The sequence below is a fragment of the Phyllostomus hastatus genome, unplaced genomic scaffold (assembly GCF_019186645.2).
Source record: "Phyllostomus hastatus isolate PE091 unplaced genomic scaffold, TTU_PhHast_1.1 phas_contig_468, whole genome shotgun sequence".
NCBI classification, from domain to species: Eukaryota; Metazoa; Chordata; class Mammalia; order Chiroptera; family Phyllostomidae; genus Phyllostomus; species Phyllostomus hastatus.
Window position 1 is genome coordinate 530,626 of NW_025333884.1, and position 19,063 is coordinate 549,688.

General features: G+C 42.7%; 1 protein-coding gene across 1 annotated transcript in view; it reads right to left on the bottom strand.

Annotated features, from left to right (window-relative positions):
• The window catches only part of LOC123823035 (carcinoembryonic antigen-related cell adhesion molecule 21-like), a 97,123-nt gene extending 80,441 nt beyond the window's left edge, over window positions 1-16,682 (bottom strand). Inside the window, exon 1 of the transcript XR_006786469.1 lies at window positions 16,562-16,682. The gene's annotated coding sequence lies outside the window, so the exon portion shown is untranslated. The remainder of the gene's footprint in view (window positions 1-16,561) is intronic.
• Window positions 16,683-19,063: the final 2,381 nt, after the last annotated feature.

Genomic DNA, 19,063 nt, shown 5'->3' on the forward strand with positions numbered 1-19,063 from the left:
TTTGTTCCTGTCCATCATCCCTCTAGAACTACAACTTCAAGCTAAAACAGACTTTTCTAAAAGCCAAAACAAGAGCCACCATTAAGTTCAAAAATAAAGCACAAGTGTGTAGCATAGAACTTTGAAACCCAGACTTTAAATTATTTTTTGTTCCTGTCCATCATCCCTCTAGAACTACAACTTGAAGCTAAAACAGACTTTTCTAAAAGCCAAAACAAGAGCCACCATTAAGTGAAAAATAAAGCACAAGTGTGTAGCATAGAACTTTGAAACCCAGACTTTAAATTATTTTTTGTTCCTGTCCATCATCCCTCTAGAACTACAACTTGAAGCTAAAACAGACTTTTCTAAAAGGCAAAACAAGAGCCACCATTAAGTTCAAAATAAACCACCACTGTGTAGCATAGAACTTTGAAACCCAGACTTTAAATTATTTTTTGTTCCTGTCCATCATCCCTCTAGAACTACAACTTCAAGCTAAAACAGACTTTTCTAAAAGCCAAAACAAGAGCCACCATTAAGTTAAAAATAAAGCACAAGTGTGTAGCATACAACTTTGAAACCCAGACTTTAAATTATTTATTGTTCCTGTCCATCATCCCTCTAGAACTACAACTTGAAGCTAAAACAGACTTTTCTAAAAGCCAAAACAAGAGCCACCATTAAGTGAAAAATAAAGCACAAGTGTGTAGCATACAACTTTGAAACCCAGACTTTAAATTATTTTTTGTTCCTGTCCATCATCCCTCTAGAACTACAATTTCTAGCTAAAACAGACTTTTCTAAAAGGCAAAACAAGAGCTACCATTAAGTTCAAAATAAACCACCACTGTGTAGCATAGAACTTTGAAACCCAGACTTTAAATTATTTCTTTGTTCCTGTCCATCATCCCTCTAGAACTACAACTTGAAGCTAAAACAGACTTTTCTAAAAGCCAAAACAAGAGCCACCATTAAGTTAAAAATAAAGCACAAGTGTGTAGCATACAACTTTGAAACCCAGACTTTAAATTATTTATTGTTCCTGTCCATCATCCCTCTAGAACTACAACTTGAAGCTAAAACAGACTTTTCTAAAAGCCAAAACAAGAGCCACCATTAAGTTAAAAATAAAGCACAAGTGTGTAGCATACAACTTTGAAACCCAGACTTTAAATTATTTTATTGTTCCTGTCCATCATCCCTCTAGAACTACAACTTGAAGCTAAAACAGACTTTTCTAAAAGCCAAAACAAGAGCCACCATTAAGTTCAAAATAAAGCACAAGTGTGTAGCATAGAACTTTGAAACCCAGACTTTAAATTATTTTTTGTTCCTGTCCATCATCCCTCTAGAACTACAACTTCAAGCTAAAACAGACTTTTCTAAAAGCCAAAACAAGAGCCACCATTAAGTTCAAAATAAAGCACAAGTGTGTAGCATAGAACTTTGAAACCCAGACTTTAAATTATTTTTTGTTCCTGTCCATCATCCCTCTAGAACTACAACTTCAAGCTAAAACAGACTTTTCTAAAAGCCAAAACAAGAGCCACCATTAAGTTAAAAATAAAGCACAAGTGTGTAGCATAGAACTTTGAAACCCAGACTTTAAATTATTTTTTGTTCCTGTCCATCATCCCTCTAGAACTACAACTTGAAGCTAAAACAGACTTTTCTAAAAGCCAAAACAAGAGCCACCATTAAGTTCAAAAATAAAGCACAAGTGTGTAGCATAGAACTTTGAAACCCAGACTTTAAATTATTTTTTTAGTTCCTGTCCATCATCCCTCTAGAACTACAACTTCAAGCTAAAACAGACTTTTCTAAAAGCCAAAACAAGAGCCACCATTAAGTGAAAAAATAAAGCACAAGTGTGTAGCATACAACTGTGAAACCCAGACTTTAAATTATTTATTGTTCCTGTCCATCATCCCTCTAGAACTACAACTTCAAGCTAAAACAGACTTTTCTAAAAGCCAAAACAAGAGCCACCATTAAGTTAAAAATAAAGCACAAGTGTGTAGCATAGAACTTTGAAACCCAGACTTTAAATTATTTTTTTGTTCCTGTCCATCATCCCTCTAGAACTACAACTTGAAGCTAAAACAGACTTTTCTAAAAGGCAAAACAAGAGCCACCATTAAGTGAAAAATAAACCACCACTGTGTAGCATAGAACTTTGAAACCCAGACTTTAAATTATTTTTTGTTCCTGTCCATCATCCCTCTAGGACTACAACTTCCAGCTAAAACAGACTTTTCTAAAAGCCAAAACAAGAGCCACCATTAAGTGAAAAATAAAGCGCAAGTGTGCAGCATAGAACTTTGAAACCCAGACTTTAAATTATTTTTTGTTCCTGTCCATCATCCCTCTAGAACTACAACTTGAAGCTAAAACAGACTTTTCTAAAAGCCAAAACAAGAGCCACCATTAAGTTAAAAATAAAGCACCGGTGTTTAGCATAGAACTTTGAAACCCAGACTTTCAATTCTTTTTTTGTTCTTGTCCATCATCCGTTACACATGCTTCCGTAAAAGGGAGCCTGTTTCTAGTGTACCAGCTTAGAAAATAGAGACTGTGGGTTTCTCACAGACTTTTGGTCAGAAGAAGCTGGCTCCTGACAACAGCTGGCGCTGGGTGACCTGGCACTCACGCATTGGCCAAGACTTCTGGCGAGGGAGGAGCTTGTCCAGCACCCCCTCTATAAAAAAGGGCCGACTCTCCTCTAGCGATGTCACTGTTTCCATCAAGATCAGCAGAAACAAGTGTTACATTATTGATTGAGATCAGCTTAATCTATTTAAAATGGACCCAGGCACGAAGAACAAAGTGCGTGCCTTCATTCAACCTTATGCGGGGAAGATCTGGGATATTGGGAGACGTAAATTACAGGCGTGTGGCGTGCACCAAGCCCTTTTGCTCTTGGACCCACTCTGTACATTTATAATCAATGAGATGCTGGTTTTTGTCCTTGACAAGATAGCTACAGCGGCATACAACAAGGTCAATGTCAAAGCTTTAAAAAGGAACATCAAGAATTATTTTACAAAAGGAAACCTTCGGTTCCACCGGGCACCAGTTCAGCTGGTTTAATCTCTGCCTGTGAAGCCAGATTTTGTTTCCGCTATCTTGAGATTGCTTAGAAGACAAAGTGACCAAATATTTTGATGAGACGACACCCGGTGAGGAGTTCCAACAGTAGATTGTGGCTTCCTCATTACATATTAATGTCCTAGGTTACAATAATGGTCTTCCGGAGGGCTCACAGTCTCCTTTTCCTTGGCTCCCCCGACGTATTCCTGCATGGCCCCCCCAACCACCAGGAACCATGGAATTTTTATTCTGAACTTAGCTTCCTTGCCCACACCACCTCCACCTCCACCTCCCCGGCATGAACGGCACCTTGAAGCCGAGACAATAAAAGAATGGTACAAAGACAATGTGGTGTCCTGGCTGTCCTGTGGCAACTTCCTTCCCTATTCGGGGGGTGAGACCCTGTCCTGGGTTGTGAGCAGGGGACGGGTGCCGATCTGGAGGGACCCACCAGGGGCCGGGAGGGTCTCTCGGTGGGGCAGGAGGTGTCTGTGCCGAGAGCCTCCTGGGCATTTGGAAGATAGACAAGTGTCAAAGATGAAGCTCTAGAGTCCAGTCCTGAGGAGGAGGCTGTAAAAACCTCCTGCTTGAGTTTGGAGAGCACAGGGTGTGGCAGCCGGCACAGAGCCGGGCGCCTGCCTGTCAAGGGGATGTCCACACTAACAGGACCAGCACCACCAGATGGAGGGGCCGGCCTGACATGGCCGCCGCGGGGAAGGTGGAGACATCCACGGGGACCCGAGCAGGTTCTCGGGGACAGAAAGACACAAGGAACAACAAGCGTGGGTCAGGGAAGGGGGAACGTGGATCTGGGCGTTTATGAACCGCCCGCTCCCCCAGGACCGTCAAGACAGACCTTGGCAGGGGAACCTGTGGACTGGACAGGCCCCTCTGCCCTCCTAAATGTCCCTTTCAGACCCAGGGTTTCAACAGAGCGGGGCTCCCCTGAGGCCCCTTTTCGCAGGAGGAAAGAAACGTGTGGACACGCAGCGTCAACCCCTGCAACGTTATTCCTAACCTTCAAATTCACCTCCGTGGGCTGCTACAGTACTTGCCTTCTCTTGGTCTCTTCCCCCCTCACTCCATCCCTGCTTCCCCTGCCGTCCTTCCCCTGCCGGCTCCAGTCCGTCCACCGCAGGCCAGAACCCTCTGCCCCTGACCCACACGCACCTCATCTGTCTAGAGTTTCCTGGGCTGCGCACTCTTTTCTGTCCCTCAACACCCACATCTTCACTCTCTGGCTCTTCGACATTGATCAGGTTTCTCCAGCCCAGGACTTGTAGGCTTGGGCAACCTACCCCAAACCACATCATTTCTACATACGTGGAGGCTCTGCACGCTGCACTTTACACTCTTCCTTCCATTCTCCACCCCCCCCACACACACACACTGCGCCTACCTCTCTCTCCATTTGGGGTTAATCTTGGCACTGAACACCCTGAGGCCATCGCAACCTCCATCCCTGCCCCAAGACTCCTCACTTTCCACAGGCATTTTCTTCAGCCGTCCTTCGGGATCTCGGTGAGCTTTCCTTACAGATGTCAACATCTCCTTACACAAAAAGTTGGCTGCAGCGTGGTTTGTCACTCATGGGACTTAGGTGCCTTTCTGAGGCAAACAAGTGCTGCAAGTCACCAGACCCACAGCCAGATTTGAGCAACTGTGCAGTCTAGGCCCATGGAGAAATGAAACTGAGAAGCCTGCCCCAGTTTGAACAACTCCCTGACAAAAGTCTTGCCACCACCTCCTCCTCCTGCTTCTCATTGGCCATTGCCCATCCCCGCCCCGCGCCCCCCCCACCCGTGGCAGTTCAGGAAACCTCTTGGCTCTAAACAGTCACACTTCCTGAACAGCCTGCTTTTAAGGTTCCATTCCCTGTTGGTGAGAGCAGAACATCAGCACTTCCCTAAAGTTCTTCAAGAGAATAAATACAGACAGGGAACAAGAAGCTAAGGCCTTTCCTTGATTCTTTACAAGAATATCAAGATATCCTGAGGAATTCAAGAAAGAAGCATGGATACAGACACCAGTGAGCCGACTGTGGAAGGATAGGCCGGGTGGCGAGGCAGGAAAGGGTCGAGCGGACATGGATGGTGGTGGGAGGAGACTCTACTTGGGACATCGGACCCACAACACAACCCAAGGGGACACACTGTAGACTGCTGGACCTCCGAGCTGCACTGTTTCACTGACCGATGTCACCTCCCTGCATCCCGCTCAAAGCAATTAAACAAGTCCATCAGTAAATACAGTTTGAGGAGCAAAAATTGTGTGTGTTTAAAACCTGTACATGTATTTGCCAATGACACACTCTGTTTTTAGGACTAAAGATGTTAATTCCTCCTTTTACTAACCTAAAGAATCTTCAGTGCTTACTTCCTACGTGACCCAGAGACTAAAGGGCCTAAGACGTAAAGAATTTCACTTACTTTCCAGAGAAACTCTCTATTTTTTGGAGGTAGGGCTTTTTAGCCTGCTCTACAACTTGAAGCTAAAATAGACTTTTCTAAAAGCCAAAACAAGAGCCACCATTAAGTGAAAAAATAAAGCACAAGTGTGTAGCATACAACTTTGAAACCCAGACTTTAAATTATTTCTTCTTCCTGTCCATCATCCCTCTAGACCTACAACTTGAAGCTAAAACAGACTTTTCTAAAAGCCAAAACAAGAGCCACCATTAAGTGAAAAATAAAGCACAAGTGTGTAGCATAGAACTTTGAAACCCAGACTTTACATTATTTATTGTTCCTGTCCATCATCCCTCTAGAACTACAACTTGAAGCTAAAACAGACTTTTCTAAAAAGCCAAAACAAGAGCCACCATTAAGTTCAAAAATAAAGCACAAGTGTGTAGCATACGAACTTTGAAACCCAGACTTTAAATTATTTTTTGTTCCTGTCCATCATCCCTCTAGAACTACAACTTCAAGCTAAAACAGACTTTTCTAAAAGCCAAAACAAGAGCCACCATTAAGTTAAAAATAAAGCACAAGTGTGTAGCATAGAACTTTGAAACCCAGACTTTAAATTATTTTTTTGTTCCTGTCCATCATCCCTCTAGAACTACAACTTGAAGCTAAAACAGACTTTTCTAAAAGGCAAAACAAGAGCCACCATTAAGTTCAAAAATAAACCACCACTGTGTAGCATAGAACTTTGAAACCCAGACTTTAAATTATTTTTTGTTCCTGTCCATCATCCCTCTAGAACTACAACTTGAAGCTAAAACAGACTTTTCTAAAAGCCAAAACAAGAGCCACCATTAAGTTCAAAATAAAGCACAAGTGTGTAGCATACAACTTTGAAACCCAGACTTTAAATTATTTTTTTGTTCCTGTCCATCATCCCTCTAGAACTACAACTTCAAGCTAAAACAGACTTTTCTAAAAGCCAAAACAAGAGCCACCATCAAGTTAAAAATAAAGCACAAGTGTGTAGCATACAACTTTGAAACCCATACTTTACATTATTTATTGTTCCTGTCAATCATCCCTCTAGAACTACAACTTGAAGCTAAAACAGACTTTTCTAAAAGCCAAAACAAGAGCCACCATTAAGTTCAAAATAAAGCACAAGTGTGTAGCATACAACTTTGAAACCCATACTTTACATTATTTATTGTTCCTGTCAATCATCCCTCTAGAACTACAACTTGAAGCTAAAACAGACTTTTCTAAAAGCCAAAACAAGAGCCACCATTAAGTTCAAAATAAAGCACAAGTGTGTAGCATAGAACTTTGAAACCCAGACTTTAAATTATTTTTAGTTCCTGTCCATCATCCCTCTAGAACTACAACTTGAAGCTAAAACAGACTTTTCTAAAAGCCAAAACAAGAGCCACCATTAAGTTAAAAATAAACCACCACTGTGTAGCATACAACTTTGAAACCCAGACTTTAAATTATTTTTTTGTTCCTGTCCATCATCCCTCTAGAACTACAACTTGAAGCTAAAACAGACTTTTCTAAAAGGCAAAACAAGAGCCACCATTAAGTTAAAAATAAACCACCACTGTGTAGCATAGAACTTTGAAACCCAGACATTTAAATTATTTTTTTGTTCCTGTCCATCATCCCTCTAGAACTACAACTTGAAGCTAAAACAGACTTTTCTAAAAGCCAAAACAAGAGCCACCATTAAGTGAAAAAATAAAGCACAAGTGTGTAGCATACAACTTTGAAACCCAGACTTTACATTATTTATTGTTCCTGTCCATCATCCCTCTAGAACTACAACTTGAAGCTAAAACAGACTTTTCTAAAAGCCAAAACCAAGAGCCACCATTAAGTTCAAAAATAAAGCACAAGTGTGTAGCATACGAACTTTGAAACCCAGACTTTAAATTATTTTTTGTTCCTGTCCATCATCCCTCTAGAACTACAACTTGAAGCTAAAACAGACTTTTCTAAAAGCCAAAACAAGAGCCACCATTAAGTTCAAAAATAAAGCACAAGTGTGTAGCATAGAACTTTGAAACCCAGACTTTAAATTATTTTTTTGTTCCTGTCCATCATCCCTCTAGAACTACAACTTGAAGCTAAAACAGACTTTTCTAAAAGCCAAAACAAGAGCCACCATTAAGTTCAAAAATAAAGCACAAGTGTGTAGCATAGAAACTTTGAAACCCAGACATTTAAATTATTTTTTTGTTCCTGTCCATCATCCCTCTAGAACTACAACTTCAAGCTAAAACAGACTTTTCTAAAAGGCAAAACAAGAGCCACCATTAAGTTCAAAATAAACCACCACTGTGTAGCATAGAACTTTGAAACCCAGACATTAAATTTTTTTTTGTTCCTGTCTATCATCCCTCTAGAACTACAACTTCTAGCTAAAACAGACTTTTCTAAAAGCCAAAACAAGAGCCACCATTAAGTGAAAAAATAAAGCACAAGTGTGTAGCATAGAACTTTGAAACCCAGACTTTAAATTATTTTTTTGTTCCTGTCCATCATCCCTCTAGAACTACAACTTGAAGCTAAAACAGACTTTTCTAAAAGGCAAAACAAGAGCCACCATTAAGTTCAAAAATAAACCACCACTGTGTAGCATAGAACTTTGAAACCCAGACTTTAAATTATTTTTTGTTCCTGTCCATCATCCCTGTAGAACTACAACTTGAAGCTAAAACAGACTTTTCTAAAAGCCAAAACAAGAGCCACCATTAAGTTCAAAATAAAGCACAAGTGTGTAGCATACAACTTTGAAACCCAGACTTTAAATTATTTTTTTGTTCCTGTCCATCATCCCTCTAGAACTACAACTTCAAGCTAAAACAGACTTTTCTAAAAGCCAAAACAAGAGCCACCATTAAGTTAAAAATAAAGCACAAGTGTGTAGCATACAACTTTGAAACCCAGACTTTAAATTATTTATTGTTCCTGTCCATCATCCCTCTAGAACTACAACTTGAAGCTAAAACAGACTTTTCTAAAAGCCAAAACAAGAGCCACCATTAAGTTAAAAATAAAGCACAAGTGTGTAGCATACAACTGTGAAACCCAGACTTTAAATTATTTATTGTTCCTGTCCATCATCCCTCTAGAACTACAACTTCAAGCTAAAACAGACTTTTCTAAAAGCCAAAACAAGAGCCACCATTAAGTTCAAAAATAAAGCACAAGTGTGTAGCATAGAACTTTGAAACCCAGACTTTAAATTATTTTTAGTTCCTGTCCATCATCCCTCTAGAACTACAACTTGAAGCTAAAACAGACTTTTCTAAAAGCCAAAACAAGAGCCACCATTAAGTTAAAAATAAACCACCACTGTGTAGCATACAACTTTGAAACCCAGACTTTAAATTATTTTTTGTTCCTGTCCATCATCCCTCTAGAACTACAACTTGAAGCTAAAACAGACTTTTCTAAAAGCCAAAACAAGAGCCACCATTAAGTTCAAAATAAACCACCACTGTGTAGCATAGAACTTTGAAACCCAGACTTTAAATTATTTTTTGTTCCTGTCCATCATCCCTCTAGAACTACAACTTGAAGCTAAAACAGACTTTTCTAAAAGCCAAAACAAGAGCCACCATTAAGTGAAAAAATAAAGCACAAGTGTGTAGCATAGAACTTTGAAACCCAGACTTTAAATTATTTTTTGTTCCTGTCCATCATCCCTCTAGAACTACAACTTGAAGCTAAAACAGACTTTTCTAAAAGGCAAAACAAGAGCCACCATTAAGTTAAAAATAAAGCACAAGTGTGTAGCATAGAACTTTGAAACCCAGACTTTAAATTATTTTTTTAGTTCCTGTCCATCATCCCTCTAGAACTACAACTTCAAGCTAAAACAGACTTTTCTAAAAGCCAAAACAAGAGCCACCATTAAGTTAAAAATAAAGCACAAGTGTGTAGCATACAACTTTGAAACCCAGACTTTAAATTATTTATTGTTCCTGTCCATCATCCCTCTAGAACTACAACTTGAAGCTAAAACAGACTTTTCTAAAAGCCAAAACAAGAGCCACCATTAAGTGAAAAATAAAGCACAAGTGTGTAGCATACAACTTTGAAACCCAGACTTTAAATTATTTTTTGTTCCTGTCCATCATCCCTCTAGAACTACAACTTGAAGCTAAAACAGACTTTTCTAAAAGGCAAAACAAGAGCCACCATTAAGTGAAAAATAAACCACCACTGTGTAGCATAGAACTTTGAAACCCAGACTTTAAATTTTTTTTGTTCCTGTCCATCATCCCTCTAGGACTACAACTTCCAGCTAAAACAGACTTTTCTAAAAGCCAAAACAAGAGCCACCATTAAGTGAAAAATAAAGCGCAAGTGTGCAGCATAGAACTTTGAAACCCAGACTTTAAATTATTTTTTGTTCCTGTCCATCATCCCTCTAGAACTACAACTTGAAGCTAAAACAGACTTTTCTAAAAGCCAAAACAAGAGCCACCATTAAGTTAAAAATAAAGCACCGGTGTTTAGCATAGAACTTTGAAACCCAGACTTTCAATTCTTTTTTTGTTCTTGTCCATCATCCGTTACACATGCTTCCGTAAAAGGGAGCCTGTTTCTAGTGTACCAGCTTAGAAAATAGAGACTGTGGGTTTCTCACAGACTTTTGGTCAGAAGAAGCTGGCTCCTGACAACAGCTGGCGCTGGGTGACCTGGCACTCACGCATTGGCCAAGACTTCTGGCGAGGGAGGAGCTTGTCCAGCACCCCTCTATAAAAAAGGGCCGACTCTCCTCTAGCGATGTCACTGTTTCCATCAAGATCAGCAGAAACAAGTGTTACATTATTGATTGAGATCAGCTTAATCTATTTAAAATGGACCCAGGCACGAAGAACAAAGTGCGTGCCTTCATTCAACCTTATGCGGGGAAGATCTGGGATATTGGGAGACGTAAATTACAGGCGTGTGGCGTGCACCAAGCCCTTTTGCTCTTGGACCCACTCTGTACATTTATAATCAATGAGATGCTGGTTTTTGTCCTTGACAAGATAGCTACAGCGGCATACAACAAGGTCAATGTCAAAGCTTTAAAAAGGAACATCAAGAATTATTTTACAAAAGGAAACCTTCGGTTCCACCGGGCACCAGTTCAGCTGGTTTAATCTCTGCCTGTGAAGCCAGATTTTGTTTCCGCTATCTTGAGATTGCTTAGAAGACAAAGTGACCAAATATTTTGATGAGACGACACCCGGTGAGGAGTTCCAACAGTAGATTGTGGCTTCCTCATTACATATTAATGTCCTAGGTTACAATAATGGTCTTCCGGAGGGCTCACAGTCTCCTTTTCCTTGGCTCCCCCGACGTATTCCTGCATGGCCCCCCCCCCAACCACCAGGAACCATGGAATTTTTATTCTGAACTTAGCTTCCTTGCCCACACCACCTCCACCTCCACCTCCCCGGCATGAACGGCACCTTGAAGCCGAGACAATAAAAGAATGGTACAAAGACAATGTGGTGTCCTGGCTGTCCTGTGGCAACTTCCTTCCCATTCGGGGGGTGAGACCCTGTCCTGGGTTGTGAGCAGGGGACGGGTGCCGATCTGGAGGGACCCACCAGGGGCCGGGAGGGTCTCTCGGTGGGGCAGGAGGTGTCTGTGCCGAGAGCCTCCTGGGCATTTGGAAGATAGACAAGTGTCAAAGATGAAGCTCTAGAGTCCAGTCCTGAGGAGGAGGCTGTAAAAACCTCCTGCTTGAGTTTGGAGAGCACAGGGTGTGGCAGCCGGCACAGAGCCGGGCGCCTGCCTGTCAAGGGGATGTCCACACTAACAGGACCAGCACCACCAGATGGAGGGGCCGGCCTGACATGGCCGCCGCGGGGAAGGTGGAGACATCCACGGGGACCCGAGCAGGTTCTCGGGGACAGAAAGACACAAGGAACAACAAGCGTGGGTCAGGGAAGGGGGAACGTGGATCTGGGCGTTTATGAACCGCCCGCTCCCCAGGACCGTCAAGACAGACCTTGGCAGGGGAACCTGTGGACTGGACAGGCCCCTCTGCCCTCCTAAATGTCCCTTTCAGACCCAGGGTTTCAACAGAGCGGGGCTCCCCTGAGGCCCCTTTTCGCAGGAGGAAAGAAACGTGTGGACACGCAGCGTCAACCCCTGCAACGTTATTCCTAACCTTCAAATTCACCTCCGTGGGCTGCTACAGTACTTGCCTTCTCTTGGTCTCTTCCCCCTCACTCCATCCCTGCTTCCCCTGCCGTCCTTCCCCTGCCGGCTCCAGTCCGTCCACCGCAGGCCAGAACCCTCTGCCCCTGACCCACACGCACCTCATCTGTCTAGAGTTTCCTGGGCTGCGCACTCTTTTCTGTCCCTCAACACCCACATCTTCACTCTCTGGCTCTTCGACATTGATCAGGTTTCTCCAGCCCAGGACTTGTAGGCTTGGGCAACCTACCCCAAACCACATCATTTCTACATACGTGGAGGCTCTGCACGCTGCACTTTACACTCTTCCTTCCATTCTCCACCCCCCCCCCAACACACACACACTGCGCCTACCTCTCTCTCCATTTGGGGTTAATCTTGGCACTGAACACCCTGAGGCCATCGCAACCTCCATCCCTGCCCCAAGACTCCTCACTTTCCACAGGCATTTTCTTCAGCCGTCCTTCGGGATCTCGGTGAGCTTTCCTTACAGATGTCAACATCTCCTTACACAAAAAGTTGGCTGCAGCGTGGTTTGTCACTCATGGGACTTAGGTGCCTTTCTGAGGCAAACAAGTGCTGCAAGTCACCAGACCCACAGCCAGATTTGAGCAACTGTGCAGTCTAGGCCCATGGAGAAATGAAACTGAGAAGCCTGCCCCCAGTTTGAACAACTCCCTGACAAAAGTCTTGCCACCACCTCCTCCTCCTGCTTCTCATTGGCCATTGCCCATCCCTCGCCCTCGCGCCCCCCCACCCGTGGCAGTTCAGGAAACCTCTTGGCTCTAAACAGTCACACTTCCTGAACAGCCTGCTTTTAAGGTTCCATTCCCTGTTGGTGAGAGCAGAACATCAGCACTTCCCTAAAGTTCTTCAAGAGAATAAATACAGACAGGGAACAAGAAGCTAAGGCCTTTCCTTGATTCTTTACAAGAATATCAAGATATCCTGAGGAATTCAAGAAAGAAGCATGGATACAGACACCAGTGAGCCGACTGTGGAAGGATAGGCCGGGTGGCGAGGCAGGAAAGGGTCGAGCGGACATGGATGGTGGTGGGAGGAGACTCTACTTGGGACATCGGACCCACAACACAACCCAAGGGGACACACTGTAGACTGCTGGACCTCCGAGCTGCACTGTTTCACTGACCGATGTCACCTCCCTGCATCCCGCTCAAAGCAATTAAACAAGTCCATCAGTAAATACAGTTTGAGGAGCAAAAATTGTGTGTGTTTAAAACCTGTACATGTATTTGCCAATGACACACTCTGTTTTTAGGACTAAAGATGTTAATTCCTCCTTTTACTAACCTAAAGAATCTTCAGTGCTTACTTCCTACGTGACCCAGAGACTAAAGGGCCTAAGACGTAAGAATTTCACTTACTTTCCAGAGAAACTCTCTATTTTTGGAGGTAGGGCTTTTTAGCCTGCTCTACAACTTGAAGCTAAAATAGACTTTTCTAAAAGCCAAAACAAGAGCCACCATTAAGTGAAAAAATAAAGCACAAGTGTGTAGCATACAACTTTGAAACCCAGACTTTAAATTATTTCTTCTTCCTGTCCATCATCCCTCTAGAACTACAACTTGAAGCTAAAACAGACTTTTCTAAAAGCCAAAACAAGAGCCACCATTAAGTGAAAAAATAAAGCACAAGTGTGTAGCATAGAACTTTGAAACCCATACTTTACATTATTTATTGTTCCTGTCCATCATCCCTCTAGAACTACAACTTGAAGCTAAAACAGACTTTTCTAAAAGCCAAACCAAGAGCCACCATTAAGTTCAAAATAAAGCACAAGTGTGTAGCATCGAACTTTGATACCCAGACTTTAAATTATTTTTTGTTCCTGTCCATCATCCCTCTAGAACTACAACTTGAAGCTAAAACAGACTTTTCTAAAAGCCAAAAGAAGAGCCACCATTAAGTGAAAAATAAAGCACAAGTGTGTAGCATAGAACTTTGAAACCCAGACTTTAAATTATTTTTTGTTCCTGTCCATCATCCCTCTAGAACTACAACTTGAAGCTAAAACAGACTTTTCTAAAAGGCAAAACAAGAGCCACCATTAAGTTCAAAATAAACCACCACTGTGTAGCATAGAACTTTGAAACCCAGACTTTAAATTATTTTTTGTTCCTGTCCATCATCCCTCTAGAACTACAACTTGAAGCTAAAACAGACTTTTCTAAAAGCCAAAACAAGAGCCACCATTAAGTTCAAAATAAAGCACAAGTGTGTAGCATACAACTTTGAAACCCAGACATTAAATTATTTTTTGTTCCTGTCCATCATCCCTCTAGAACTACAACTTCAAGCTAAAACAGACTTTTCTAAAAGCCAAAACAAGAGCCACCATCAAGTTAAAAATAAAGCACAAGTGTGTAGCATACAACTTTGAAACCCATACTTTACATTATTTATTGTTCCTGTCAATCATCCCTCTAGAACTACAACTTGAAGCTAAAACAGACTTTTCTAAAAGCCAAAACAAGAGCCACCATTAAGTTCAAAATAAAGCACAAGTGTGTAGCATACAACTTTGAAACCCATACTTTACATTATTTATTGTTCCTGTCAATCATCCCTCTAGACTACAACTTGAAGCTAAAACAGACTTTTCTAAAAGCCAAAACAAGAGCCACCATTAAGTTCAAAATAAAGCACAAGTGTGTAGCATACAACTTTGAAACCAAGCCTTTAAATTATTTTTTGTTCCTGTCCATCATCCCTCTAGAACTACAACTTGAAGCTAAAACAGACTTTTCTAAAAGGCAAAACAAGAGCTACCATTAAGTTCAAAATAAACCACCACTGTAGCATAGAACTTTGAAACCCAGACTTTAAATTATTTATTGTTCCTGTCCATCATCCCTCTAGAACTACAACTTGAAGCTAAAACAGACTTTTCTAAAAGCCAAAACAAGAGCCACCATTAAGTTAAAAATGAAGCACAAGTGTGTAGCATACAACTTTGAAACACAGACTTTCAAATTATTTTTTGTTCCTGTCCATCATCCCTCTAGAACTACAACTTCAAGCTAAAACAGACTTTTCTAAAAGCCAAACCAAGAGCCACCATTAAGTTAAAAATAAACCACAAGTGTTTAGCATAGCATTGGGAAACCCAGACTTTAAATTCTTTTTTGTTGTTCTTGTCCATCACCCCTCTATACCTACAACTTCAATGTAAAACAGACTTTTCTAAAAGCCAAACCAAGAGCCACCATTAAGTTAAAAATAAACCACAAGTGTTTAGCATAGCATTTGAAAACCCAGACTTTAAAATCTTTTTTGTTGTTCTTGTGCATCACCCCTCTAAACGTACAACTTGAAGCTAAAGTAGACTTTTCTAAAAGCCAAACCAAGAGCCACCATTAAGTTAAAAATAAACCACAAGTGTTTAGCATAGCATTTGGAAACCCAGTTTTAAATTCTTTTTTGTTGTTCTTGTCCAGCACCCCTCTATAAGAACGGCCTACTCTCCTCTAGCGATGTCACTGTTTCCATCAAGATCAGCAGAAACAAGTGTTACATTATTGATTGAGATCAGCTTAATCTATTTAAAATGGACCCAGGCATAAAGAACAAAGTGCGTGCCTTCATTCAACCTTATGCGGGGAAGATCTGGGATATTGGGAGACGTAAATTACAGGCGTGTGGCGTGCACCAAGCCCTTTTGCTCTTGGACCCACTCTGTACATTTATAATCAATGAGATGCTGGTTTTTGTCCTTGACAAGATAGCTACAGCGGCATACGACAAGGTCAATGTCAAAGCTTTGAAAAGGAACATCAAGAATTATTTTACAAAAGGAAACCTTCGGTTCCACCGGGCACCAGTTCAGCTGGTTTAATCTCTGCCTGTGAAGCCAGATTTTGTTTCCGCTATCTTGAGATTGCTTAGAAGACAAAGTGACCAAATATTTTGATGAGACGACACCCGGTGAGGAGTTCCAACAGCAGATTGTGGCTTCCTCATTACATATTAATGTCCTAGGTTACAATAATGGTCTTCCGGAGGGCTCACAGTCTCCTTTTCCTTGGCTCCCCCGACATATTCCTGCATGGCCCCCCAACTACCGGGAACCATGGAATTTTTATTCTGAACTTAGCTTCCTTGCCCACACCACCTCCACCTCCACCTCCCCGGCATGAACGGCACCTTGAAGCCGAGACAATAAAAGAATGGTACAAAGACAATGTGGTGTCCTGGCTGTCCTGTGGCAACTTCCTTCCCATTCGGGGGTGAGACCCTGTCCTGGGTTGTGAGCAGGGGACGGGTGCCGATCTGGAGGGACCCACCAGGGGGCTGGGAGGGTCTCTCGGTGGGGCAGGAGGTGTCTGTGCCGAGAGCCTCCTGGGCATTTGGAAGATAGACAAGTGTCAAAGATGAAGCTCTAGAGTCCAGTCCTGAGGAGGAGGCTGTAAAAACCTCCTGCTTGAGTTTGGAGAGCACAGGGTGTGGCAGCCGGCACAGAGCCGGGCGCCTGCCTGTCAAGGGGATGTCCACACTAACAGGACCAGCACCACCAGATGGAGGGGCCGGCCTGACATGGCCGCCACGGGGAAGGTGGAGACATCCACGGGGACCCGAGCAGGTTCTCGGGGACAGAAAGACACAAGGAACAACAAGCGTGGGTCAGGGAAGGGGGAACGTGGATCTGGGCGTTTATGAACCGCCCGCTCCCCCAGGACCGTCAAGACAGACCTTGGCAGGGGAACCTGTGGACTGGACAGGCCCCTCTGCCCTCCTAAATGTCCCTTTCAGACCTGTCGGTTTAAAACGATGAGCCTCCACTATCACCGCTTGTCGCACCAGCACAGAGAAATGTAGAGAAGCAGTTTCAACCCCTGGAAAGTGATTCCTACCCTTGAAATTCCCTTCTGTGTGGTTTTTCTCTCTTCTTCTTTTTTCCTTTCCTTCTTCCAGATTTCCCATCTATCCTTTTCATGTCTTCGCGGCTCCCAGCAGTCAATAACCATCTCCCCTTTTTTCTCACTCTAAGTCATTTGTCTTTATTCTTCTGATCAGGGGAAACCCCAAACTTTTTTTGATCCTCAACAACCAACTGTTCACTCTCTGCCTCTTGCACATTGATTTGGTTTCTCACTTTGCAGGACTTTTACGCTTGGGCACCCAACCCCAAACCACAAACGTGCTACATGCTTGGAGGGTCTGCACACTACACTCTACTCTCTTCTCTGCTTTTGGCCCATTTCACCTACCTCTCTCCCCATTTTTAGGTTCATCTCTGTTCTGAACACTGCAAAGCCTTTCACCCTGCAGCCCTGCCCCGACCCTTCATCTTTCACAGGCCTTTTCTTCAACCTTCCTACAGGTTGTCTATAAGTTTTCCTTATCAATGTCAACATCTGCTTACATAAAAAATTGGCTGCAGTGTGACTTAAACCTTGTAGGACATTTCTTTTTGCCCCGGAAAGAGAAGTACTGCAATCACCAGACCCAGACACACCTTCCAGCAGCTGTGCAGTCTTGAGCAGTGAAAAACTGAAACTGAGAAGCCTGTCCCAGCTTCAAAAACTGTTGATGCATATTTCTGCCACTTCTCACAGATGGTCATTGCCCATTTGCCCCCCTGTGGCAGGTCAGAAACTATCACTTTTTACAAGCAATAACACATGACTCACATTCTGCTTTTAAAGTTTGGTTCTGTTTTTATTATTTTTTAAAGAAAAGCAGTTTCAATACTTTTTATTTTTTCACCCATTTTATTGTTGTTCAAATACGGTTGTCTCAATTTTCCCCCACATGACCCCCTTTTCATGGTGGCTCCACCTGCAGAACTCCCGTGGTCATTCCTGATGACTATGAGAGTTGCAGAAAGACTGAGAACTCAGGCCATGACAAAGTCAAGCATTGAACATCTTTCTCCCCCTCCTTGGAAGACCCCTAAGACCTTCCCTGTTGGCCCACTGTGACAGTGCCCATCTTCAGTTGTCCCTCCCCCTTTGATGAATCTTACCCATCATTGGCTAATGTTTCATCTCCTGGGCCAAGCAGAGGGAAGTGAGGGAGGAAGAGGCTGTATCTAGGCAGGAGGTAATGTTCTGTATCCTTAGTGGCTCAAAAGGTCTCCAAGGCCTTTTTACTCATCTCTAGCTGTGGGACAAAGGGCTATAGTCCTTGACACCAGGCAGGAGGAGGACTCCCAACATCTCCCCCTTTTTTGTTTGTGTAGGCAGACATAGTGGCAAGTCCAATGAAGCCTGCTACTTTCCCTTTGTGTACATGATCCCTGGGAACATTTTGCACATACATTTTAAGGCACAAAAGACCACAATGATTAGGAGGCAACCCACAGCCCCCATGACCCAGATACCCAAATTCAGTCCTGCAAACCAAGTCTTTGGATTGAGTCATTGTAAGTTATTGTGCAGGGTCTGAAAGACCTCTAACTCATTAATTTGTTTAGTGTCCTGAAGATGCTGATGCAGCTCAAGCTGGAGCTGATCAGTTTGCCCTTTAAGACTGGAGGAAAAGGCCCCTTGCAGGTGATGGTGGACCTCCTCTCATGGATGCTGACTGGAGTTCCACTTCAGGGGAGTGACACACAGCTTAGAGAAGCCAGGATCACAGGGGAGTTGTTGGTGAGTGAGAAGAGTATCTTGCCATTCACCTAGCCATATTACTGCAGATTCTATGGCTGAGAGCCTGGCAAGGACCTCCTGGTCAATACGTGCTTGCTGAACCATTTTTTGAGTTGTATTGGTGAGGAAGGCATCAACAGCATGAGCAGTCTGGACAGACTAAGCCAAAGTAGTGACAGACACTGCAGCAGAGACAGCTACAACAATAGCAGAAACAATTTAAGTGGTGAGAGTTCCTAAGAAGCACCACACTCTCACTTGAGAGAGAGCATGGTTGAGGGCAGCTCGGCTTTCTGAATCTTCCCATTCGTGGGTAACATTGACCAGCAGCCAGGTTTCTATTTGTCTGTGAACTACAAAAACCATAGAGATATTGAGTTGAGTAACGTTAGCGTGGGGAAGATGGCTAGCATAGGTAGAATCAGGGGAAGTATGGAGACGAAATATAGAGTATTTTTAAATATATTTTATTGATTATGTTATTACAGTTGTCCCATTTTCCCCCTTCACTCCCCTCCACCCTACACCCCCCTCCACCCACATTCCCCCCACTTTAGTTCATGTCCATGTGTCATACTTTTAAGTTCTAAAACTTCTACATTTCCCATACTATTCTTACCCTTTCCCTGTCTATTTTTTACCTACTATCTATGCTACTTATTCTCTGTTCCTTTTCCCCCTCTCTCCTTCTCTGATTGCCCTGTTTCTAATGCTCCATGTGATCTCCATTTCTGTGGTTCTGTTCCTGTTCTAGTTGTTTGC